General features: G+C 45.9%; 1 long non-coding RNA gene and 1 pseudogene across 2 annotated transcripts in view; both read right to left on the reverse strand.

Moving 5' to 3' along the window:
- Positions 1-5,897: 5,897 nt before the first annotated feature.
- The window catches only part of LOC144375614 (uncharacterized), a 29,801-nt gene continuing 11,050 nt past the window's right edge, over positions 5,898-24,648 (reverse strand). The window contains exon 3 of one of the 2 annotated variants that reach the window (XR_013435631.1): positions 5,898-7,135. This is a non-coding gene — a long non-coding RNA (uncharacterized LOC144375614). Of the gene's footprint in view, positions 7,136-12,574; positions 12,776-24,648 lie in introns of those variants that run through there. The other variant, XR_013435630.1, reaches the window with a different exon arrangement.
- Positions 17,406-19,563, reverse strand: LOC144375609 (nucleolar protein 58-like; annotated as a pseudogene).

Below are 24,648 nucleotides of genomic sequence, written 5' to 3' on the forward strand. Positions count from 1 at the left end.
GGGCAAACTCCAAGAGCTTGTGTGGACATCTAGATTCCTTCCATGGTGTTCTCCAGTATCCCCTGGAATGCTGGCCTCATCTTCATGGCCATGGCCAAGGCTTCCTCATCATCCAAGTGAGGCTATATCCAGCCCAAGGCAAGAAGGACAGAGTGGGGGAGACATTAGAAGTTGCCTTTGGGCTAGGGTTTTAGCGCAGTGGTAGAGTGCTCACCTAGCATGCATGAGGCACTGGGTTCAATCCTCAGCACCACATAAATGTAAAATAAAGATATTGTGTCCACCTAAAACTAAATATATATATAAATATATATATATATATATATATATTTTTTTTTTTTTAAGTTGCCTGTAGCAACTTTTGCATCATCCCAATGGCCACAACTATGGCCACAACTTAGTCCCGTGGCCACACTGAACTGCAAAGGAATGCTGGGAAATGTGGACTCTAGTGGGTATCATGTGCCCAACTAACACCTGGGTTGTTCTGCTAATAAAGAGGAGAGGCTGGGTTTGGGAATGCTTGCCTGTAATCCCAACTGCTCAGGAGACTGAAGCAGGAGGATCATAAGTTCAAAACCATCCTCAGTAACTTAGCAAAGTCCTAAGCAATTCACCAAGACCCCATCTCAAAATAAAAAAATAAAGAGAGTCCGACAAGTGGCTCACACCTGTAATCCCAGGGGCAAGGGAGGCTGAGGCAGGAGGATCACAAGTTCAAAGCCAGCTTCAGCAACAGCAAGATACTAAGCAACTCAGTGAGACCCTGTCTCTAAATAAAATACAAAATAGAGCTGGGGATGTGGCTCAGTGGTTGAGTGTCCCTGAGTTCCATTCCCAGTACCAAAATAAATAAAGACCATATAGCCCTGAGTCTGCTATATGGTCCCAAAAATAAAATAAAAAATAAAGACACGGAGAGGGCAATGGATAATGGGGATAATTGTTGCCTCCTTCCCTAAATCCCAAGGGGAAAGTGACATCAGGACCACAGCAACCACTTTTGGAGATTCTCACTTTAGGAATAAAGAAGGTTCTGGGCTTTAGGTACACTGTAGTAGATTGTCATTCAGCTCTTCGCTCTCACTTATCTTGGGGCCCTGGGGTAGAAGAGTGGGTGGAATTTATTTCCCCATCTCGGTTTGGCCATATGACCAGTCTTGGCCAATGGAATAGGAGCAGAAGTGACAGAATGCCAGTCCTAAGCCAAAGCCTGAAGGGGCACCATATGTTTCTGCTTCTGCCATTTACCCTCAGAAGGACCCATGCCCCAAATAGCAGTTTGCCCCAGAAAATGAAGAAATGCATAAAGCATACCTGAACACCTCCTGAAGCCAAGTTCAGCTGAGCCCCAGCAGAGCCAGCCAACCCACAGAGTCGTGTGTGGAGAAAACATGTGAACCACAGTTGTTAGCCAGTGTCTGGGGCAGGTTGTCATAGAGCATTGCTGCGGTAAAACTGATGTGACATCCTTCTAATCCCTGATTGTGTCCCCATCCTTTCTTCAACCCCCACTTCTTCAGTTCACTGACTCAGGGAGTCAACAGTCATTTGTAAGATGCCTGTCACATACCAGGCACTGGACCAAGTGCTGCCCCTACAGAACACTTATGACAATTCCAGTCTAGGGAAAGGGACAGAAACAGAAATAGATGATGAAACTTTAATGCAGCTTGTACTATGACCGGTGCCGATGCAGGGCTGTGCAGAATGGCAGAAACAAATCAGCCTGCCTTTGCTTTCCTTTGCTCCTGTTCCTCACCCACAGTCCTCCCACCCATCCAGAAACCCAGGGCCTGCTCCCAAGTGAGTGTGATACTCCAGAAACGCTACAGAAGCAGCTGTGAATCTCTGGTACTTTTCTCTCACAATAACAACCAGTGCTGACTGGGCACTTACTACCAGAAAGGAAAGGCACATGCCCTGCCCTCAAGGAGAATAGTTTGCTTGGGATGACTTTTAGTAGACAAGTGGCACGTCTCTCTGCAATAGCACCAGGGCTGATGGATATGGAATTCTGGCTGTGTTATCTTGAGCAATTTATTTAACCTAAGTATCTTTTCTGCATCTGTAAACTGGTGATGTGACTGATAGTATCATTCTCCCCTTCTTCCTTTAGCAACAAACCCTAGAATTTCAGCTGAGCCCATGGAGGCCCAGTAGACACTACATTTTCCAGCCTCCCTTGCAGCTTAGGTATGGCTCATTAGCTCCTCACGTGACTCTGTGATGACCAACGGGAAGCAAGCAGAAATGCCATGCATGCCTTCTAGGCAATGAGAGCTTTGCCCATTTCCCTTTTGTTTTGTGACCAGCTGCAAAGACATAATGGAACCCCACCCAAAATTGGGTTCAAATGTCAAGGCAGACCACACTACACACATACCAAAAAGAGGATGAATAGTTTATTTACTCACATAATGAGGCTCTCTGGGAAGAAGAGAGAACAGGGACTGGCCTAAGGTTTTTGAGTTGGTTGGGGAATGAGGCTGGAGTGAGGGTTCCTGTGCAGTTTGAACTTCCTGCAGGCGCCAAAGGAGGGAGGACCTGGGATTTCTCATTGGCTTCTCAGAAAGAGAGGGGTGGAGCTTAAAGCTGCCTGCAGTCAACCATCAAAAATGGAGTCAGAGCTTTTCCTACACCCCTTCTTCCACCTGGAATATGAATGCAGAGGTAGTAGAGATCTGTCTGGAACCATGCAGATAAGGACACCACTCTATGGGTGGCTGAGTGACCAAAAAAAAAAAAAAAAGCAATGCTCAGGGATGGTGGATCAATAAGAAAGAAACAGCCTGGGCCCCCATATTAACCCAGGGTCTTAGCTGTTATAGGAGACAAGATTACCTTGGGGGGTCTCTGTGAAGTCAGTCTAAACTACATTCTGTGTAGTTTAGACTGAATAAAAACTCACAGGCCAGTTTTCTGGACAATATGAAATGAGAAAGCCAGGGAAAATGACCAGCAGATGGAACTGAGGACAAGTTAAACCAGTCAAATTCCTCACAACAAAGGACAGTATTACATGGCGAGGAGAATGTGAAGCACATGAAATGAACCCACAGTGTCCTCCCGGCCTTGGCTAACTGTCTCGGGTCAATATTTTAGGAGGACCTACTATGTTCTAAAAACCATGGAGATGGCCACAAATTGGGACATACTCTGTGCTAAAGAGGAGCTTGTGGTCTAGCAGGGGCCATAAGCGAGACCAGAAGGGAGGAAAGTTCAGATTGAGCAATGCTGCCAAAGAATCCAAGTCCAAGGGCCTGCAGGGACCCAAGAGAGGGCACCTCCTTAGACTGGGGCTGGCCTGATGCTAGAAGTCATGATCAAGTCGGCAGAAGTGAATGATGGCTATTCCCTCACTGTTGTGCAGTCCCTAAGAGCCTGAACCATCTGACTTAGGGCCTTGCTGCCCACCCAGGAGAGGTCCAAAGCTCTTGCCTTGTTCCAACCATGCTCGCCTTCATACCTAGTTAACCAGGTTGAAGTTCCAACTCAGCTGCTGCCCAGAAGTGTGACCTGAGCCTATCACCTCACCTCTTTCAGCCTCGTTTTCCTTGTCAGAAGATGTGATGGCTGTCACAATTACCCAATGACACAGTGCCTGGCCAATCACAGGAAGTCAACAAAGGGTAGTTCTACCCCTTACCTACCACTTTGTAAATTGAATCCTTTTTCTTTTCTTTGTTTTTTTTACTTTATCTTTTGTAGTACTGGTTGGTGCTTTACCACTGAGCTACATTCCCCAGCTATTATTATTATTATTATTATTTTTATTTTTATTTGAATGTTTGAGACATTCAAATAATGTCACTTAGTTGCTAAGTCTGGACTCAAACTTGCCATCCTCCAGCCTCAACCTCCTGAGTACCTGGAATTGCAGGCGTGCACCACCACACCCAGCTAAAAATTGAATTTTTATTTTTAAAAAGCTGAAAAGCTTGCTATTTAAATAGTTTCTGCCAAGATTGAGTAACAATTACATCAGTAATCATTCCTGAACTGCAAATACCTGAAAGTCCAAATGGCAGAAAATCAGGCTCTTAGAGTTGGAAACACATGGTCTAGCCTGCCATCCAAACCAGAACCTTCACCACTTGCCTGGTTTTACCTAAGCATTAGCTTCTGCTTAGACAATACCAGGGATAGAGAGCTCACTATCTACCCAGGGAGTCCTTTCCATTATTGGGGAGTTGTAATTGACACTCCAGCTGACTGGCCTCCCTGACATTTTTCCATGCATGTGTACCCTGGGTGATGCAGTCAGCACGCTCTGCAAGAAGAGACCCTTCTTTTTTTAGGGGTGGGGTACCAAGGATTGAACTCAGAGGCACTATTTTATGGAGAGACAGGATTTCAGTGTGTTGCTTAGCACCTCACCATTGCTGAGGCTGGCTTTGAACTTGCAATTCTCCTATCTCAGCCTCCTGGAGCTGCTGGGATTATAGGCATGCACCACTGGGCCCAGCAACAAGCGACCCTTCTTAACAAAGAGTGAGTTGGTACTCTGTCTTCACCTCTATCTCAAATGCTCTTCTCCTGGCTGGGCTAGGCAACCTTTAAGAGATGAGTCCCATTTGCTATGCCCACATCCCTGTATAATCTCTACTCCCTTTGAGTGAACTAAATCTCAGGGCAGCCAGGTAACAATGCTGCACACCTCAGGAGGATGAGGTAGGAGGGTCAAAAGTTTGATGCCAGATTTGGCACCTTAGCAAGGCCCCAAGCAAGTCAGCAAGACCCTGTCTCAAATAAAAAATGAAAAGGACTGAGGATATATCAGTGGTTAAGCACTCTGGGTTCAATCCCTGATATCAAAAAAAAGAAAAGGAAGAACAGGGTAAAAGTGATGGGATGTCACTTCCATTTTAGCTTTCCAAAAGACAGTGATATCCATTTGTCTCACTCTCTTCCTCTCTCTGAGCCCACATTCTGGGAGAAGTCAGTTGTTATATTGTGAACTGCCCTAATGGAGGGACCTACAGGGCAAGGATCTGATGGCCAACTGTCATGAGAGTGAATTCAAAGTAGATCCTCCTCCCTGGTTAAGGTAAGATGACAACACCCCTAGTTGCAGCCCTGGGAGACCCTAAGCAGAGGACCTAACTAAGCCACACCCAGATTTCAGACCCACAGGAACCAGGAGATAATAAGTGTCTGGGGTTTTATTTAAGCCACTAAGTTTGGGTATAATTTGTTACATGTCAAGTAATAACTAATATACGGTCCAACATCTTTGTTCCTCCAGCCTCCATTTATTTCCAGACCCTTCCCCCTTCCTCTGTCTATACTCAATAGATCAATGTCCCTCCTGTAATATGGTGCCTGGAATGGCTCACAACACTCTAGATGTGGTCTTGCAACAGAACTATTTCCTCCTGAGTGATGGACACTGTCCATTATTCCCACTCAAGATGCCATTAGCATTTTAATGGACATATCTCACAGATGATTCATTCTGACCTTGTGTGTGACTAAAACCCTTCTATGTCCCACAAACTGCAAGGAAAACCTATTCACCCACTGTTGTGGACTTGAGTCAGTGATTTTTAAAATTCAAATACAGGACTTGACAGTAGCATTAGAAAACTATCTTGCTGCCTGTCTTAGCCAGGTGAGGACTCTGCAGACTTAATTCTGTGTCCCCTGTATTCCTTTATACTGCCAACTCTGGGCCACCTGTGTCCATGGTTAAGTATTCACCCATTCCAGAGTCATCTTGTTAAACAAAACAATGAGTCTCATTTACTATGCCTGCTGTCAAGGGTTTTGAAAGGAAGACAGGAAATCCACATCAACTGAGACTTATTATATGTTGCTTACTTTGCCAGTTGCTCTTACATAGGATATCTCATCTTAGCACAACCCTACAAAACAATGACTGCAAAAAAAGAGACTGAGGTTCAGAGTTGCTTTATTCTTTTTTTTTTTTCATTTTTTTATTAGTGGTATTGGCGATTGAACCCAGGGCTTTGTGTATGTAAGGCAAGCACTCTACCAACTGAGCTATATCCCCAGCCCCATTTTGGTTTATTCTAAGGGAAATAATTCTTAAAAAGAAAAAAGATGGAATCAGGATGCAATTCATTGCTTTGTTAATTACAATAATTAGAACCTGAAAGTGCATCTGTGACTCTGGAGAAATAACCCACTCTGAGTCTCAGTTTCCTCATCTTTAAAATAACGTCCATCTCACAGAGCTTGGAGAAAGGTCTGCTGAGCATACATATGTGCTCATATTTATACATCTGTAGCATGCCTGGCACAGTACCTGGCACACAGTAAGCCAGCAATCAATGAAAGTTTGATTTCTTGGGAAATGGGGATGTAGCTGTGTTGTAGAGTGCAGGCTTAACACCCATGAGAACCTAGGTTTGAACCATGTCACTGACCAAAAAAAAAAAAAAAGGCATTTTTTAGCAAACTTAAGCTGTGTAAGGCAAGTGATAAAATCAAGTGGAAGGAATATCACCATAGAGATATAGTCAAAAGATCTCAGGTTCAAAGTCTAGCTCTGCTTCATTTTATAAACTTGGGCCAAGTGCTTACCCAGCTGCCAGGGTAATTGCAAGGTACAGGGAAGAAATGTGAAATGCAGGGCAATTGTTGATTATTCTCATTATTAGACTTCTAGGTTGATGCTGATCAGTGTCATACCACAGGACACCATCTTGCCTGTAATGCTTTTCTTCTTTTGAATTATTTCCTTGGGACAAATTCAAAATCCTTTCTCCAACTTTCTGTAGTTGTCAGATCCAACAAAAACGGGTAGCAATAAATTCCGCAGGAGCTGAGGCCTAGGACAGAGTGGTGGCAGCTCCCAGGCTAGAGCTAGCTGCAGCGGGTGACCCACGGCTGCTCCTTCCAGCTGAGACCCTGTGCCAGAGATTATGTCATTGGGAGGAACATGTCCTCAGGAGTGGGGAGGAAGGGATGGGGGTGGCAGTAGACTTTTATTCTCTTGGGACAGGTACCTAGTCCTGAGGGGGAAGAGAACTCAACCAGATGCAGAATGCCAAGCTTACCCCATAGTCAGAACAGCCCAGAAAGTTCCCATGGAAATGTCTGGATCACATCTCAGAGTGAGCTAGAGAAGCCTGTGTGTGAGGGGTGAAGTCCTCAGCCCTGGAATCTTCTGTGTGAGAAAAAATAACACGAATGAGATTTGGGATATGGGAGGAGCTCAGACCAGAGACAGTTTTAGAGATTAAAGACATAGGGAAGAGGTGACTTCCAGGTCTGCATTGGGCCAGAGCCAAACACTGGAAGTACCTGCAGGACAGGGAGAAGGTCCACAGAATTAGCCTTTTCTTATACAGAGCACTATCTTCACATCCAGAGGCCCACAGTTCTCCCAGTTCTGCCCCACGTTCATACCTGGCCCTGGGGCTCATGGCCCCATTGAATCATTTTCTCACAGACAGTCTCTTTCCCAAAAGGGATATTGATACTCTAATAGTTATATTTTACAGTATGTACACGTGAAGCATGCCTAATTCAAAAATCTGAAGTCCAAAATGTTCCAAATCCAAAACCTTTTGGCACCAACTTATTGCCACAATGGAAAAGTCCATACCACGAAACATTGTTTCATGCACATTGTTAAAAATATTGAATAATATTATGGTTGGCCAATGTATATGAGGTATATATAAGCGTAAATGCATTCATGTTTAGACTTGGGTCCCATCCCCAAGATATCTCACTCTGTATACACAACTCTTCCAAAATTGGGGGGAAAAAATCCCAAACACCTCTGGTCCCAAACATGTTAGATAAGACATACTCAATCGGTATATATTTTGTCCTATAAGTGTTTTCTAAGGAGAAGATTGGAAGCTTTCGTCAAATTGTCGAAAGAGAGGCCTGACTCAGAAAAGAGAGAAAAGGGAAAGAGATGGTAGTGGGAGGGGCCGAGGTCCTCCTGCACCAGAGCAAGGCCAGATGGAGGCTGGGGCCAGATGCTGAAGGGCAGATCACAGACTGTTCCAGCCAGAAGGGTCCTCAGAGGATTCAAGCTTTTTCAGCCTCGGCACCCTTTGTTCAAACAAAACCCAATCTGTGAAATGGAGAAAAGGAAGCAAGGAAGGAGGCCAGAGGAGGGTAACCTTGACCCTCAGAGACCCCTGGGAAGACCCAAGGAGGTTTTATGAGATTCTTAAGACTTCTCAATGTGTGCTTGGAAAATCCCTGATCTAGCCTCAATTCATTTTACAGATGGGGAAACTGAGACCCACAGAGAGGTGAGTTGTTCATGTGGCCCAGCTAGTTGTACATCATGGGGACCAGAATGCAAGAATCCCTAGCTCTAAATCTCTGGGGCTTCTCTCTCCCTCCTCCCTGCCCCTTTCCTGGGAAAAATTGGAAACTATATTTTCTTCCCCCAAATCCCAGGACACCCCGTCCCTCCTGGAGCTCACATGCAGGAACCTGCCTCCAGTCCCATAAAACAGCCCCCACTCTAGCCCCATGACCCTCCTGGCCTTTCTGAACAGGTCACTGGGGATCTGCTTCACCCCAGAGAGAGTTCAGAGGAGGAGCCGGAAGATGCCTCCTCACGCAACCAGCCACACACAGCAAATCAGGCTGTGTCTCCTCCAACAGGGCCCAAGGAGGAGCCGGTGTGAACCTGGGACCCCAGGGAGCAAGCTCTGCTCGGGGCAGAGTCCCAAGATGTCTCACTTTACAAGGATGGAATTTCACGACTTGTGTATTTTAATTAAATTTTTATTTTTGTGGAATCTTAGCAAAAGTTCCCCCACTCCTACAGCTCGCTCCTTGTTATTAAAAACCATGACAAGATGAGGAAAAAAATGCTGTCCAAGTGGCCAAAATGAGGCCATATTTTAGAAAAGATCTGACCACACTGCACACTGGAAACCCACTCCCTGCATTTGGATGTCGATTCCACCCCCGTGACTTCACAGATCAGATTTTAAGTCCATGGCTTATTGCTTTCTGAGCCTCCTGGGGCTTATAGGATTATTCTGGATTTAATCCTTTAATAATTTTTCCTCCCTCCTGTCTGAGGTCTGGGTTTTTAGCTGAAACCAGCCTGGGTGAAATGCATGCTTCCAGCCCTGATGGACTCCCCTTGCAGACTGCTGTCCTCTGTTATTGTCAGAAAATTAGGAGGGGTCCTGGGGAGAGGGAGCCACTCCTGGAACCTGCAGAGATAAAGCACCGAGTCCTGATTCTGAAGTTCTGGTTAGAGGATCAGGCAGCCCCTGCCCAGCCATGTGCCTGAAGCCTGGCATATGCTATCCTCTTTCTTCCTCGCCACAGCCTTGGAAGTGAGGGTTAGTATCCCCATTTTGCAAAAGAAGAATCCAAGGTTCAATGACAACAAATAACTTGCGCAAGTTGACACAGGTGGTTAGAAGAGAATTGAGCTTTGAACCCTCTATGGCTGGACTCTGGAATCCCTGCTGTCTGACCTGAGGCAGCTGCCTGGCTCTTCTCAGCTCTACCCCAGCCTGTTTCCCCTTTCAGCTGAACTTGTGGCAAGACAGGGACATCCTCGCTTACAGACTCCTCACTCAGCTCAGCCCTGGCAGTTAAAGGGTGAGCAAAGTCCCTACCTGATCCCCCTCACCAGAACAGTCTCCAAAAACAATGGGCAGGTGCCATCTAATTCAAAATGCCCTTGCTGAGGCTCGCACTAGAGGCTAGAGAAAGAAATTAACAAGGAGATGTTCTATCTGGTGCAGGAAACAAACCCATGAAGTTGCTTCCATGTGAAAGCCCTGAGGAGCAGGCAAGCCTCTGTGACCAGCACAGAGGTGGCCTCGCACGTGGACTTGGTCCTAAATGGATGAGTTGTACTAGCAAAAAAGGAACAAGGGGAGCGCTAAGCAGGGAGGCAGAGGCGTGGAGGCATAAAAGACATGTGCGTTGGAGACACTGTAGGAAATAGCTCTAAGTGTGGAAAGGGTGGCTGCAAAGACAACGAAGACATGAGTCAAATGACAAATCTGCAACCAATTTAGTCATAAATCAAATTGGCTTTTATTCACAATTCATTAATAGGATCCACCTCCATTCTATAAAATAGAATGAGAGTTCCCACGGGACAACAATGGGTTTGGTAAGGAAAGAGAACAATTTTTTTAAAAATAACTAACATTAGTTAACTTCAGTTTACTTTTTTGTTAGGGTTAAAGCAGAGGGACTTCCTTATTACATTGACTCAGATATCATCTCATGTTTTCAGCAAAACTGATCTGTTTTGGAGTATCTCCTTCCTTAAAGTTTCAGTTAGTATAAGTGATTCCATTTTGGTTTGCTCTGGTCTGTTGGAGCCTAGTGCAGAAGCTCAGTCCAAACAATAGCACAATAGCCTCACATATTTTTGTTTAAAAGATGCATTCTCAAGGAGTTCACAGTTGGGGCAGAGGATGAGATCTCACCCAATTGTGTGGCTAGAGCATAATGTGTCAGGAAAGGGGACTGGGATGTTGACTAATTCAAGGGAAGGCTGGGTCTCCAGTTCCTTTCATCATCCAAGATTTCTCAGAAGGAGAAAATCAAGCTGAACTACTGAGCCCTGCTTCATCCTGCTGGCTTGCAACTGAATCAGTAGCCCTCCTGTTTCAGCTTTCAGGGGCACCTGTGGATTGCAGGGTTCACTCTCCTTCACCTTGTTTAGGGTGATCCTCACACTTTGAAGAAGAATATCAGTGTCAGTCATAAACACAGGAACCAAACTTGGAAGCTAAAAGGTAGAATATTAATGAGCACCATTTCAAATGTAAAGGCCTATTTAAATGTTAAAGACCTTGAAGCTTGGGCTGGGGCTGGGGCTCAGTGGTAGAGCACTTGCCTAGCACTCCTGAGGCGCCGGGTTCAATCCTCAGCACCACATAAAATAAATAAATAAAAGGTATTATGTCCATCCACAATGAAAAAATTAAATAATAATAATAATAATAAAAAAGAACTTGAGGCTCACCTTCACCCAACTCCTTTGTCCCAGAGATGGAAAACAGAAGGTGGGGGTGACCCCAGGTGAAGTTATAGGAAGGAAGATGGGGGTGAACCCACAATAGCCTGGTACTTTTCCATGCTTATTGAACATACATTTTGCTCCATGCTTTACCCAGAACCATACCTAAACGCCCAAGATGGCACACCAAAACAGATTTTTCTGCTGTCAGGTCCCCTCCCGCATGGTGGGAGTTATATCTCTTTTCTCTTAAATAAATCCTGCTCCGTTTACTCTTCCCTTCCATGATTGCCTGTGAACTTTATTCTTCAAAATTTGCAAGACAGAAACCCAGAGGAAACTGGCAAAGTGGGGAATCTAGTCTCAAATCAAAACTCCAGTTTCAACATGACCCCAAATCAGCCCTCCTGCCCAGAAGCTCTGCCAGGGGACAGCAACTGCCCTCCTCCCCTGAACAGAGCTCCGCAACCAGCCAGTCTCTTCTAGAAGGCTTCTTGGAGGAGGAAACCCCTGCAGTGAACAAGGAGCCAGATAAAAGGTAACACCAGGTTCCAGGGGGATGAAGATGTGTTTGCAAGAACACCCAGAGGGAGAGAATTTCAAAGAACTATAGGGGTGGTGGGGTGGCACACTGGCCAGGGAGTGGTTTGAGACAGGAGAGGGACTGGGGCAAGAAAAAAAAAAATCAAAGGTTTCAGGATTTCTGAGGAAGGAAGGTCGAGAGTGCAGGTGCAGACTCCCTTGCAGTAAACAGCCCTGCCTGAGCCAGGGAGGACAGCCACCCCAGCCTCCCAGAGACCTGGAAGCCCCCAAGCCCCAGCTACTCCTCGGGTTGGTTAACCAAAGCAGCATGACCTCATGTGTTATGGCTGCAAAGGCGTGGGGGAGGCCAAATCCGGTGTTTGTATTAAAATTAATTGGGGGCTCTGCGGATGATGGAGGCTTTGAGGAATGCACAGGCCCCCCATGTGATCCCCCTAACAATGGTGTCACTTACGACCACCATGGCCCCCAGCGGCCCACATAAGCACGTCCATGGGAACTCCTGGATGAAATAATAATCACAGATAGGAATATTTAAAATACGAAGCAGATACCAGCAATGTGGAGGACTCAGGCAAGCCACCCCCCACCCAACCCCCAGCTATTTTTAGCCCAGGAAGCAGAGCCCCATTTTACCAGGGCAGCAGCTTGTCAATCAGAAAAATCCCACTGCTCACCCCCAGCCCTGATTTATGGTGATTCAGAGGGGAGATGCTGCCAGGAACGGTCCAGGGCCAGGAAAATTTCATCTGTCTGGAATCCGACAGGAAAAAAGAGGCCTGGAAATTTCAGAGGAAGCTGGGATCTGCGCCGGTCACAGCGCCTCTGTTTGTGTTCGTCAGCTGGCTCCTGTTAGCAGTTAAGGGTCCGCTGAGGAAAAGCGTCAGGCCAGGTTTTTCCATCCCTCCAGAACCTTGAGCTTGATCCCCAGGCAGCAGCTGCTCCTGTGACCTCCGACCCTAAACAACAGGAGCCCTCGCCAGGTGTCCCCAACCCCCCATCCCCGGGTTGTATCTTAAATCAACATCTTTGTTTTTTTTTTTTCCTCTTTTCTCTTACTATAGAAAAATGATTGCAAAGTGAGTCTATCTTTTCAGTTGTTTGTTTAATCAGACATTTAGCACACTCAAGAAGCAGGGTTCAATATGAAAACTAATTAATTCAATTTACTTTTAATTTCCTCCCCTGGAATGACCCAGCTCTCCCAAGGTGGCCTTCTCACCCATCCTCCCTGATGCTGGGGCACCAGGAATCCTTCACCTCCACCAGAATCTGATGCTGTGAGTTCTGAAATGACAATAGGGATTAGGGATTTGCTCAGAATTCTGCTAAATGGCAAATCCTGAAGGAGTATAAGAGACAGCAGCAGAGTTCAGGGCCACTACCCCAAAATTCAGGCCCCCTGGTCTCTTAAGAAAAGATAGAAGCAAGACCTCCCTGCCCTTCTGCCATTCTCCCCTGAAGCCAATCACAAAAGAATTCTCTGATCTGCTTTTCAATCAGGTCTTGGGATCTTTATTCCAGACAGTTCCTGAACCTGAAGGAGAGGAATGAAGTCAGAGATGCCTGAACCCACAGGCTCCCTACGCTGCCCCCCAGGTTATCACATCTGCTTAGATCACACCCCTTTGTCCAGTCTTGCTTCTGCATGACCATCCACTCTTCATCTAGCCTCAGTACAAATACCCACTTTCCCCTGTTGTATGAGTCTTCATTTCACTTATGAAGCCTCCCATGTCATGGAAAACATAGTAAATACATTTAGGTGTTTTTTTCTCACGAATCTGTCTTTTGTTATAAGGATCTCAAACCATGAACCTTGTAATGAACGAGGAAAGAATTATTTTTTCTCCCCTCCAATGCTATCCTTTCCATCCATCCAGCCAGCCAGCCATTGGCTCACTCATTCACTCGGTGCCTTTTTTGTGCCAGGGCCTATACCAGGGGGTGTGGGCAGAGGGAATACAAAATGAACATGACCTGCCCTCGAGGAGCTCACAGTGTGGTGGGGACACAGATCTGTAAATAAATAACTATGACACAGAGAAGCCAACAGAATCACGTGGGTGAGCAGAGAGGCGTCACAAGGCACAGAAGGGACTCTGAGCTGGTTCAGAAGGCAAATAAGGAGATGTGAGTTCAGAGAGAAGCAGGGAAGAAAAGGACTCAGGTGCTCTAACCAGGAGGGGTCTGGTGAGGCTGCAGCAGAGAATCCAAAGGCTAGGGTGGCTTAGGAAGGCCACCTGATGTGTAAAATAATAGAGTATTTGTGAGAATCGGCTGCAGTGGTGCACTCCCATAATCCCAGCGGCTCAGGAGGCTAAGGCAGGAGAATCCTGAGTTCAAAGCCAGCCTCAGCCAAGGGGAGGAACGAAGACCCTGTCTCTAAATAAAATACAAAATAGGGCTGGGGATGTGGCTCAGTGGTCAAGTGCCCCTGAGTTCAGTCCGTGGTACCAAAAAAAAAAAAAGTATTCATTGGGCTGGGGTTGTGGCTCAGTGGTGGAGCACTTGCCTAGCATGAGTGAGGGACTAGATTTGATTCTCAGCACCGCACCTAAATTAATAAAATAAAGGTCCATTGATGACTAAAAAATATTTTTAAAAAAAGTATTAATAACACTTATTAAAGATAGTAAGGAAGACCAGGCACAGTGGCTCACTCCTATAATCCCAGCAACTTGGGAGGCTGAGGCAAGAGAATCGCAAGTTCAAAGCCAGCCTTAGTAGGAAAGACGGTGGAATGAATTGGAAATAACTTTCCTATGTTCATATGTGAACATATGACCATCATGTTCAACCACAAAAATGAGAAAGAATGGGAAGTTATGCTCTATGTATGTGTAATATGTCAAAATACACTCTATTGTCATGTATCTCTAAAAAGAACCATAAAAACAACAACAAAAAGCCAGCCTCGGCAACTTAGCAAGACTGTCTCAAAATAAAAAGGGCTGGGATATGACTCAATGGTTAAGTACCTCTAGATACAATCCCTGGTACTAAGGAGAGAGAGAGAGAGAAGGAAAGGAAACCTACACTGGAGGAGACTACTAATACACTGGGGTAAACAGATGAGACTCAACTCCAAATACAACAAGGATAAGAAGGGATTTAGGCCAGGCACATGGCACATGCCTGGAATCCCAGCAGCTTGGGAGGCTAAGGCAAAAAGATCACAAGTTCAAAGCCAGCTTCAGCAATTTAGCGAGGCACTAAGCAACTTAATGAGACCCTGAGTACCTGGGTCACCCCCTGCCCCCAGGAAAAAAAAAGAGATTTATAGCCAAGACCAGGGTGGAGTCAGTAGATGAAAAATTACTACACATCAAGGTGAGAGGATTCTTGCTGAAGACAGATCAAATTGATAAGTTATAACTACAGAGGATGAGGAATTTAATCAGATATCAAGTGGGGGAAGCGGGTTTGCTAAACTGTCCTAGCAGGATTCTTGCTGCAACCAGGCTAAATGGTCCCAGGACAAAGCCCAAAGTCAGGGATTCATCAAAAAGAGGACTCAGAGGGGCCTAACTCAAATTTGGTCAAGGAAAGTCTTTGTCGCTTTGGGGCATGGGAACTTTGTGCCAAGGGCACTGGAGAGTTTAACCAGGGAAGAGTTTAACCCTGAGGCAAGATGTGCACTTTATCCAGGTGCCCTGAAGGGATGCAGAGAGAAAGGCTAGTGTCAAGGAGACCAATCAGAAGGTGGGGGAGGCTACAGCAGGGGATGGGAGAAGGACAGATTCACATGACAGTTAGAATCCAGCCTGTTACCTCTGGTGGCTGACTCATAGCCACCAGTATGAGAGGGGAGACCCTAATTTCCTAAAGAAACCAAACTAAAACTTCATGCTACAATCTCTGAAGATTGAGCTGCTTCATCTAGGTCAGCCAGGGATCCAGGGAAAGTAAGCCCCAGGGAACCTCATCCTGGGCTGCATCTGCCCAACTCAGGTTCCCAGGACACTGAGGGAAGGTTCTGAAAGGCCAGTGAAGTGCTTCTCTCAGTCACATAACTTAAGAGAAGAAAACTTAAGAAAACTCAGATACCAAGATAGATAGTATCTTAATGCAATTGTTTTTAAGAATTCAAAATTAATGCAAAAGACCATGATGGTAAAATATCAGTCTCAAAATCAAGATCTCAGCCTGCCCTCAATACCCTGCCTCATCCATCTTACCTTTATCCCAGCACGTGGTCCAATAAAACTATTTTTTAAAATAGGCAGCTGGCCCAATGAGTAGTTTACCATTTTTTAAAAAAATATCATGTTAAGTTTTACTGAGTTTTTCAGTGTCCCTTACAGTTTGGACCTTTGGAGAGTGACTCACTTCCCTTACCCTAAATCAGGGTCTGTCACAGAGGCCTCTTCTTGGAATACAAACTCCAGTGAGGAGATCAATAGCCTACCCAGAACAACACGCTCCTAGGAGGCTGCTCAACTGGTGATATAAAATTTCCATGTATGCTGAGGGTTCTATGCTGGTCAGCAACCCCTAACCAAGGGACCCGGCAGAAACTGTGCCCTGTCCCTTGGAATATCTGATGTTTCCATGCACGAAGGAAGAGGTATCTAAACTTTCCAAGTTCAGTTGCTTCATCTGTTTTTTTTTTTTTTTTAAGAGAGAGAGAATTTTTCAATATTTATTTTTTAGTTTTTGGTGGACACAACATCTTTATTTTACTTTCATGTGGTGCTGAGGATCAAACCCAGCGCCCTGCGCATGCCAGGTGAGCGCGCTATCGCTTGAGCCACATCCCCAGCCCTTCGTCTATTAAATAAAGACAGGAATGTTTATTTGATGCTTTTTATTCCAAAGAAATCTACATCCAGGGAACTTTGCACAACCAATTCACCAACACTGAGTTCCTACTATGTGCCAGGCACTATCCTGGGAAAACATTGGTAAACAGGATGTGAGAAGTACATATCCACCTCTGCAGTTTATACTCACAGATAAGAAGGAGGTAAATCCAAGGACCAAAAAAATTCATTCATTTGCATATTCATTTATTCCTCCAATAATAGGTGTCCATTAGCTGCCTGTACATGCCAGGCACAGCCAGGCATTAGTCAAGTCAGACATATTCCTGAGCGCAAGATATTTACAGATGTAGAAAAATAATTGCAGCTGGGTGCAGTGGCCCACACCAGTAATCCCAGAGGCTTGGGAGGCTGAGGCAAGAGAACTGTGAGTTCAAAGCCAGTCTCAGAGGCTAGGGACGTGGCTCAAGTGGTAGCGTGCTCGCCTGGCATTCGTGCGGTCCGGGTTCGATCCTCAGCACCACATACAAACAAAGGTTGTGTCCGCCGAGAACTGAAAAATAAATGTTAAAAAATTCTCTCTCTCTCTCTCTCTCTCTCTTAAAAAAAAAAAAAAAAAAGCCAGTCTCAGCAATTTAGTGAGGCACTTAGCTATTCAGAGAGACCCTGTCTCTAAATAAAATATAAAAAAGGGCTGGAGATACAGCTCAGTGTTTAAGCACTTCTGGGTTCAATCTTCAGTATCAAAAAAAAAAAAGAAGGAAAGAAAGAATTGCAGGGATTGTGGCTCAGCGGTAGAACTGCTTGCCTGGGTTCGATCCTCAGCACCACATAAAAATAAGTGAATGAAATAAAGGTTATTGGGGCTGGGGATGTGGCTCAAGTGGTAGCGCGCTCGCCTGGCATGCGGGCGGCCGGGTTCGATCCTCAGCACCACATACAAACAAAGATGTTGTGTCCGCCGAAAATGTTTTAAAAATTTTTTTAAAAATTCTCTCTCTCTCTCCCACTCTCTCTTAGAAAAAAAAAAAAAGAAAGAAAGAAATAAAGGTATTGGGTCCAACTACAACTAAAAAAAATTTCAAAAACATTAATAAAATAAAAAGAAAATTGCAATATAGAGTGATGTGCATGTATTCTTTTTTTTAAAATACAAAGAAAATATTTTTATTTATATATCAAAGACTCTAACAAATGTTGACATAATAAGGTTAACAAGAGTTGACATAAAGAAAGACACAAGTGTGAAAAGCTAGAGATGATTAATCACTGTTTCATTCAACCTCTCCTTGATTATTTTAGAGAGCATCTCTGGCATACTCCCATCTGAATCTTAAGCATGATGTTTCCAGGTGCCAAAATTGTTTCCTTTTCCATTAGTCCTCAATGTCTTTCTTCTTCTTCTTCTTCTCCTTCTTCTTTTTTTCTGGACTAGAAATTGCTGTGCTGGTACACGGCTCTTCCTCAGAAACTGGTTCTTCTTTAATGTGTTTCTTTTTATCCTTTTTCTTCTTCTTCTTGGTAGATGTCTCTTCTTCTACTAGTACTACTTCTTCTTCCTCCTCCTCTTCAACTTTTACTTTAATCTTGGCTTTCTTTTCAGTTACTTCCCCCTCTTTGTCTACCTGTTCTATTTTGCATTTTTTAGAACAGGTTGGAAGTGTGGAATCACCAGAGGGATCATAAGTCTTCACTTCACTTTTGTGTTCATACTTTTCTGTTTTTGCTAACGCTTTTCCTGTTCCACTTATTTTTCTTATCCCTCTATCCTCCAAGTTTCTCAATCTGGCCTCTAATTTAGCTCTATTCTCAACTCCCATTGCAGAACTGGAGTCTTCACCAAATGCATCATAACGTATAGCCAAAACGGTTTTGGCTGCTAGCATTAGAGAAATCTTCCCTTTGTGTTTGGGACTTGACTGGCCCACAAGTGAAGCATGATAAACAAGACCATATTTAGGGGTATCCCGTCTAGATTTAAGGGCTCTGAAGAGTGCCTTTTCAGCTCCAAGAATCTGAACTGTAGAAGCTGCATGCTTAGCCAAATTCAAAAGAGAACCTGCATGAGCAATAAGCCTTGCTCCAACTAATTCTCCAACCATAACTGTAACATTGGGTGCAATGGCCATCATTTGATTTTGTAGATATTCATAGAGCTGAGTCCTATATTCCGAGATTTCAATCACCTGGGTACAAAGATGCAGGATGTTGCAAATATCTTCTTCAGAAACCTCTGTTCCCATAGATATTTCTGCTGCTGCTTTCACTTCAGCTTCAACTTCTTCTGGCAGGAATTCATATAGTGTGGCAGAAGCATAGTTCCTCCTATTACCAACTTTCTGTAAACACTTGCAGTATGTCAAATTATCTGAAATAATTTTTCCTAATTCAGGAAAATGCCAGCCATACCACTCTCTACATCGCATAATGTAGTTGTTTAGTTCTTTTTTTTTTTTTTTTTTTTTTTTTTTAAAGAGAGAGTGAGAGAGAGAGGGGGACAGAGAGAGAGAGAATTTTAACATTTATTTATTTTTTCTTAGTTCTCAGCGGACACAACATCTTTGTTGGTATGTGGTGCTGCTGAGGATCGAACCCGGGCCGCACGCATGCTAGGCGAGCGCGCTACCGCTTGAGCCACATCCCCAGCCCCTGTTTAGTTCTTTATCCAAGTCATCTAACAAGGAAATCGCCTGAACAATCATTGTATCCACTTTATCAGCACTAAACTTTAATCTGTATCGAGACAAGCTGTGGGCCAATCCAAGACACATGGCTGACATTTCACGTGGTTCTACCCCAGGGATTAATCCATCCATTTGTGATCGGATCCCTCTCATAAGTTCATTAACGACAGGACTATGGATACAACTGAGATTCAGTTTTTCCTTTATGACTCCTCCTAGTTTAGCATCAGCTATAGCCAGAGGTTCATATGCTTCTTTCACTATTTTCTTTAGAACTTTCTTCAACTGCTTATTGATTTTGCCCTCCATCAGAGCTGTGAATGATTTTATTTGCTTTCTCTGGAGTTTCAAATTCTTTCCACAAACTATCAACCTCTTGAAGTTTCTTCTCATTTAGAACCTTAAAGATGGCGTAGCCAACCGACGTTTCAAATAGCACCAACATAGTGAGGCCAGGTCACGGCGCCGAGCGGCCCGCCACGAGCTCTTGTACCAGTGCAAAAAGACCCACCAACTTCGCAGCCAAAAAAGGCCCGCTAAGCCGAAGCTTAGAGCACAATCGTGCACGCCTTCCCGTGAAAGCTCAAACCACGCTGGCTAAACGTTCCACGTTGGACTGCATGAGGACCGCAGATAAGCACGTCCCTTCCTCCAAGGATTCTCTGTGCATGTATTCTTTAGAGATAGAATTTGGAGAAGACAACTTCCTTTTTTTATTATTTTGCTACCAGGGATTGAACTCAGGGGCACTTAAACACTGAGCCACATCCCCAGCCCTATATTGAATTTTATTTATAGACAGAGTCTCACTGAGTTGCTTAGGACCTCACTAAATTGCTGAAGCTGGCTTTGAACTCAGGATCCTCCTGCCCCAGCCTCCCAAACTGCTAGGATTACAGGCCTGTGCCACCACACCCAGCAAGGACCACTATTTCACTGAAAGTGGACGGAGGTATCACAGAGTAGGGCCTTGAATGCCATGCAAATAGAATTGTGCCAGACAGAGGAACTAACAATTTTCAGATAAGGACCTGGGTGATTAAGGTAGAGTGTGAAAAAGGTGGGTACAGGAGGCAGCAGGCTGAGCAAACTGTACAGCCCAAGGTGGGGGCGGGGAAGATAAGCTCAGCAGTCTATGAAAGCCCTCCCTGTGTGAGATTAAAAAAAAAAAAAATTGGATTTTATTCCCTTGGCAGTGGGGAGACTCTGGAAGCTGTCAGGCAAAAACACCATGTTTTGATCTGTTTTTAGAAAGAGAACACTAGCAGTCATGGAGAGGAGGGGCTGGAGCCGGAAGGGTCTGGGGGTAAAAAGCCCATTAGTATATTTTGCAATCATCCCAGAAGAAATGACAAAGACCCGAACCAAGGTATTGGTGGGTAGGGACAGGAGGCAGGGATGGAGTTCAGAGAGATTTTTGACAAGAAACTATACTGATGAAGTACAGACGGGGGTAAGAAAAATGGAGGAGTCAGGTTGATGCCGGTGTTCAGGTTTGGGCCTTTGTGCATCGTGGTAACAGCAAATCTGTAGGGAAATAGAGGAGGAGGGAAAAGTTGGGAGCAGGGGAGGTGCTCAACTGTGAACTTGTTGACCCTGGGGTGCCTGGAAGACTGTTCAGATATTGGAGATATTGAAGCATGAGCAGAGGGTACCTGGGCCCCACGAGCTGCCTGGGTAGAGAGCGTCACATGAGAAGAGAGCCGAGGCTCACGGAGGAAGGGGACAGAGATGAGGGACACCCATGAAGAGCCAGGGGACCAGGAGAAGGAAGAACAAGTGCCATCTAGGAAGCCCAGAGGAGCAGATATACTATAGGAGAAGGGTCCAGAACAACGGGAAGGGCTTGAAAACAAAAACCAATTGTAAACCAGGCATGGTGGGGAGGGCCGATAATCCCAGAGGATAATCCTGAGTTGCTGGGTCTAGAGGTGTTCCCCACTGTTAATCTCCTGTCCATTTATTTCATAGACTAAAATTATCAAAGCTTGAGAGGAAAAAGTGGAAAATTTAAAACTTCCCTAGAAGGTCAGGTGCCCACCCTGTTCCCATCATTGGGAACAGTGAGAAGGGACCCAGGAATTCAGGAGAAGACCACTCCTTAGCCCAGCACTTCCTACAGTGGTTGGAATGTGAGGGCTCAGGCAGGTACCCCAAAACTTGTCCAGCATGATAAACCTCTGCTCCTTTCTAAACCAACTGCCTGATGGGTACAGTGTGAATTGGGGAAACAATTGGGATCCTGGAATGATGAGGTTTCAAATCACCAAGGGTTCTTGAGGCAATGACTACCCCCCTATGGACCTTTGAGATCATCAGAACGACCAGGAAGTGAATTTGTACCAGAGAATTATGAAAGAAACGGTAGTAAATGTCCTTTGCTCCAAAAGCACATTGTGGCTCTTGGCACCTGGAGACAACACCCCAAGACATTGCCCCCTTACTGCAATGACTCCTGTGACCCTTTCTGTGCCCTCTGCCCCCTGCTGAGCTGACCTCTGCAGGCCTTTCCCCTGGGGAGACCTGGGCTTGGAAGCCCAGGGAATGTCCTGGACCTCTGGCCTCAGAACTATTCAGCAGGGCCTCCTGTTCCCAGCAGGGTGGGGAAAACACGTGGGGTCCTCTATCTTCAGCTGCCTCTCCCTCTCTTCCCAGGCCATCAGCCCAGCCCCTCACCCAAATACAGAGCCAGTGAAAGACCCAGAAGTCCCTGGCTATCCTTCCAAAAGTAATTCCAAATTCCAAATTACCTTCACATCCCCCACTGTCCCCTCTTGACCCTCCTCCCCACCTCGCTGTCTGCTCACCTCTCAGAGCAAAGAGAGTTGGAAAGCAACAGGGATAGAGGATGACAACAGCAGTCATTGTTCCGAGAAAGGAGCCAAGTCTGCGTCTGCAGAGGTCAAAGAGCAAGGAGCCTAAGGGAGCCCTCCCCCACCTGCAGTCAGGCTTCTTTCTCCTCCAGCCCTTTTAGACAGCTTCACCCGAGGAGCCTGCCTTCCTTAAAGCAGGGGGGTGGGTGGGATGTTTGCCTGTATTACTAAACAGAACATCAGGTAACATGTGAATTGAAAATTCAACTCTAATTATTTCAGTTTACCAGGAATGCAAGCAAAAGACCAACTGCAATGCTGCAAATAGATACACGTGGCAAGATGGATAAACAAGTAGAAAGAGACAAAAGCTGGGACCCAGGAACTGGGGAACCCAGGACATTTATCCTACTCACAGCTCAAACACCATGTCTCTGCTTTCCAGGGGATCCCAGGCCACAACCTGGACCCCCACCCAGATCTTCCCCAAACATACATCCTTTCCCACCCTCCCCCTGTTTTCCCCAGCCCTCTACTGACCCAGGGATCCCTGTTTCTTTCGTTCATCAGACCTGCGCTCGGCAGAGTATAATGCTGGGAATACAGAAGATGACCTGAGACTTTCAAAACTTCAGTCCCCAAAAGGACTGTATGGAGGGAGCAGTATGCAAGAGAGCCTGAGAAGCCACAGGAAATAAACATGTAACTATATGAACAGAAAGACAATATTTTTTTTTAGCGGGGGAAGGGTACCAGGGGTTGAACTCAGGGGCACTCAACCACTGAGCCACATCCCCAGCCCTATTTTGTATTTTATTTAGAGACAGAGGCTCACTGAGTTGCTTAGCTCCTCGCTTTGGCTGAGGCTGGCTTTGAACTTGCGATTCTCTTGAGCCTCTGGGATTACAGGTGTGAGCCACCTTGCCCAGCCCGAACCCAGGATCTTGCACATGCAGGTGCGCTATCACTGAGCTGCACCCGAAGCTCCATGCATGAATTTTTAAATTAAACACCATCTTGTGCTGGGTGCAACTGGGGAGACTGAGGCAGGAGGATCTTGATTTCAAAACCAGCCTCAGCAATTTAACAAGGCCCAAAGCAACTTAGCTGAGATCCTGTCTCTAAAAAATAAAAAGGGACTGGGGACTAGAGTTTAATTGCTAGTAATGTAGAGTTCTCAGTGATAAAAGTACCATGGTTGTGGAAGATCGTAACATAGGGAAACTGGGTAAAGGGTATAATTTGTTATCATTGCAACATTTCTATGGATGTAAAATTATTTGAAAATTAAAAGTCATGTGACTGCCTCTGGCTTCTTGAGCCTCACCACCCCCCTCCACTCTCCAGTGGCAAAAGACTCTGACAATCTCTATCAGAATCACTGGGAGCACCCCCAAACAAGCTGGGACCAGGGTGTGTGGTCCCGGGCAGGTCCGAGCTTGCTTAAACACGAGGCCCAGAACCATAGACAGCACAGAATAAAGCCCTGGAATTCTGAACCATTCCAGATGTATAGGCCATTTGTTCATTTAATAAGTATTTAGCATAGCACATGCCAAGCAGCATGCTAGGCTGCCCTGAGAATAGCTATGTGGGAAAGAGCACTGCAGGTTCGAAGACACATAAGAGGGGCTGAGGTGTGGCTCAGTGGTCTAGCACTTGCCTTTCAGGCACAAGACCCTGGGTTAAGTTCCCAGCACCACAAAACAGAACAGCATAAGACCCAGCTGGGCGTGGTGATACACACCTGTAACCCCAACTCTGGAGGCTGAGACAGGAGGATCAAGGCCAGCTTCAGCAATTTAGGGAGACCCTGAGCAACTGGGTGAGACCCTGAGCAACTTAACGAGACCCTGACTCAGAATAAAAAAGAAAAAGAGCTGGGGATGTGGCTCAGTGGTTAAGCACCTCTGGGTTCAATCCCCAGGACCTCCCCACCCACCAAAAGAAGCATAAGACTCAGAGAAACACAGTTCCCTTCCTTAAGGAAGCAGTAAGGTGGACACAAGAAAGTGGTCTCCTTCACCTTCTTTGTTGGTATGTGGTGCTGAGGATCCAACCCGGGCCGCACGCATGTCAGGCGAGCACGCTACTGCTTGAGCCACATCCCCAGCCCTAACAAGTGAATTTCAACACACCATCAAGGTGCACCTGGGACCCCCTGCCAGGACACACCTGGAATGTAGCCTTTGAATGGCTTCTTTAAAGCCCTCTGTTTCCCCAATAGGCAGAACCACAGCCCCTGGGACTGGAGTCCCCTGTGCTTTTCCTTTGCTAGCAAAGCAATAAACCTTCTTTTTCCTTTTTCTCAAACCCGTGTCCTCGTTATTGGACTGGCATCAGGGTTGAGGACCAAGCTTTCGGTAACAGACAGATGAACTCTTCTCTCACGACAATACCTGGCAGGGACTGGAGGAAGACCACAAGCCTAAGCCTGCCAGGGGTGATCAGGGAAGGCTTCACAGAGGAGGGGGCATCAGCTCCAGGAACTACAGCCCAGTTGCTCCTGGTGACCCAAAGATAGCTGCACCTGTCCCATCCTCTGGCTCAGGAAGCTGATGGAAGGAACCGAGAAAAGAGGAGGGGCATGTGCTCAGCAAATATCAAACGCCATAAAATCATCATCGTCCTCATCATCATCATCACCATGAGGCTCTGGAGCCCAGTGGGAGGCAGGGGCCTGGAGGAGCCCAGGGGGAGGGAGAACAGCCTGGGAAGGCCAGCCTGGGGCTGCTTCCTCCAACCTGCAGCCCACAGGCCACGGGGGCAGGGGCGTGTTGACACAGCTGGGGAAGAAAGGCTTTGTCCCCGCCTCATTAATCACTGCTGCACAGGCCCTCTCCAAGGGAGGGGAGCCCCAGGGGCACTGGGCCAGCTCTCAGGGGAGCACCTGGGTG

This window comes from Ictidomys tridecemlineatus, chromosome 3 (genome assembly GCF_052094955.1).
Source record: "Ictidomys tridecemlineatus isolate mIctTri1 chromosome 3, mIctTri1.hap1, whole genome shotgun sequence".
Classification (NCBI taxonomy): domain Eukaryota; kingdom Metazoa; phylum Chordata; class Mammalia; order Rodentia; family Sciuridae; genus Ictidomys; species Ictidomys tridecemlineatus.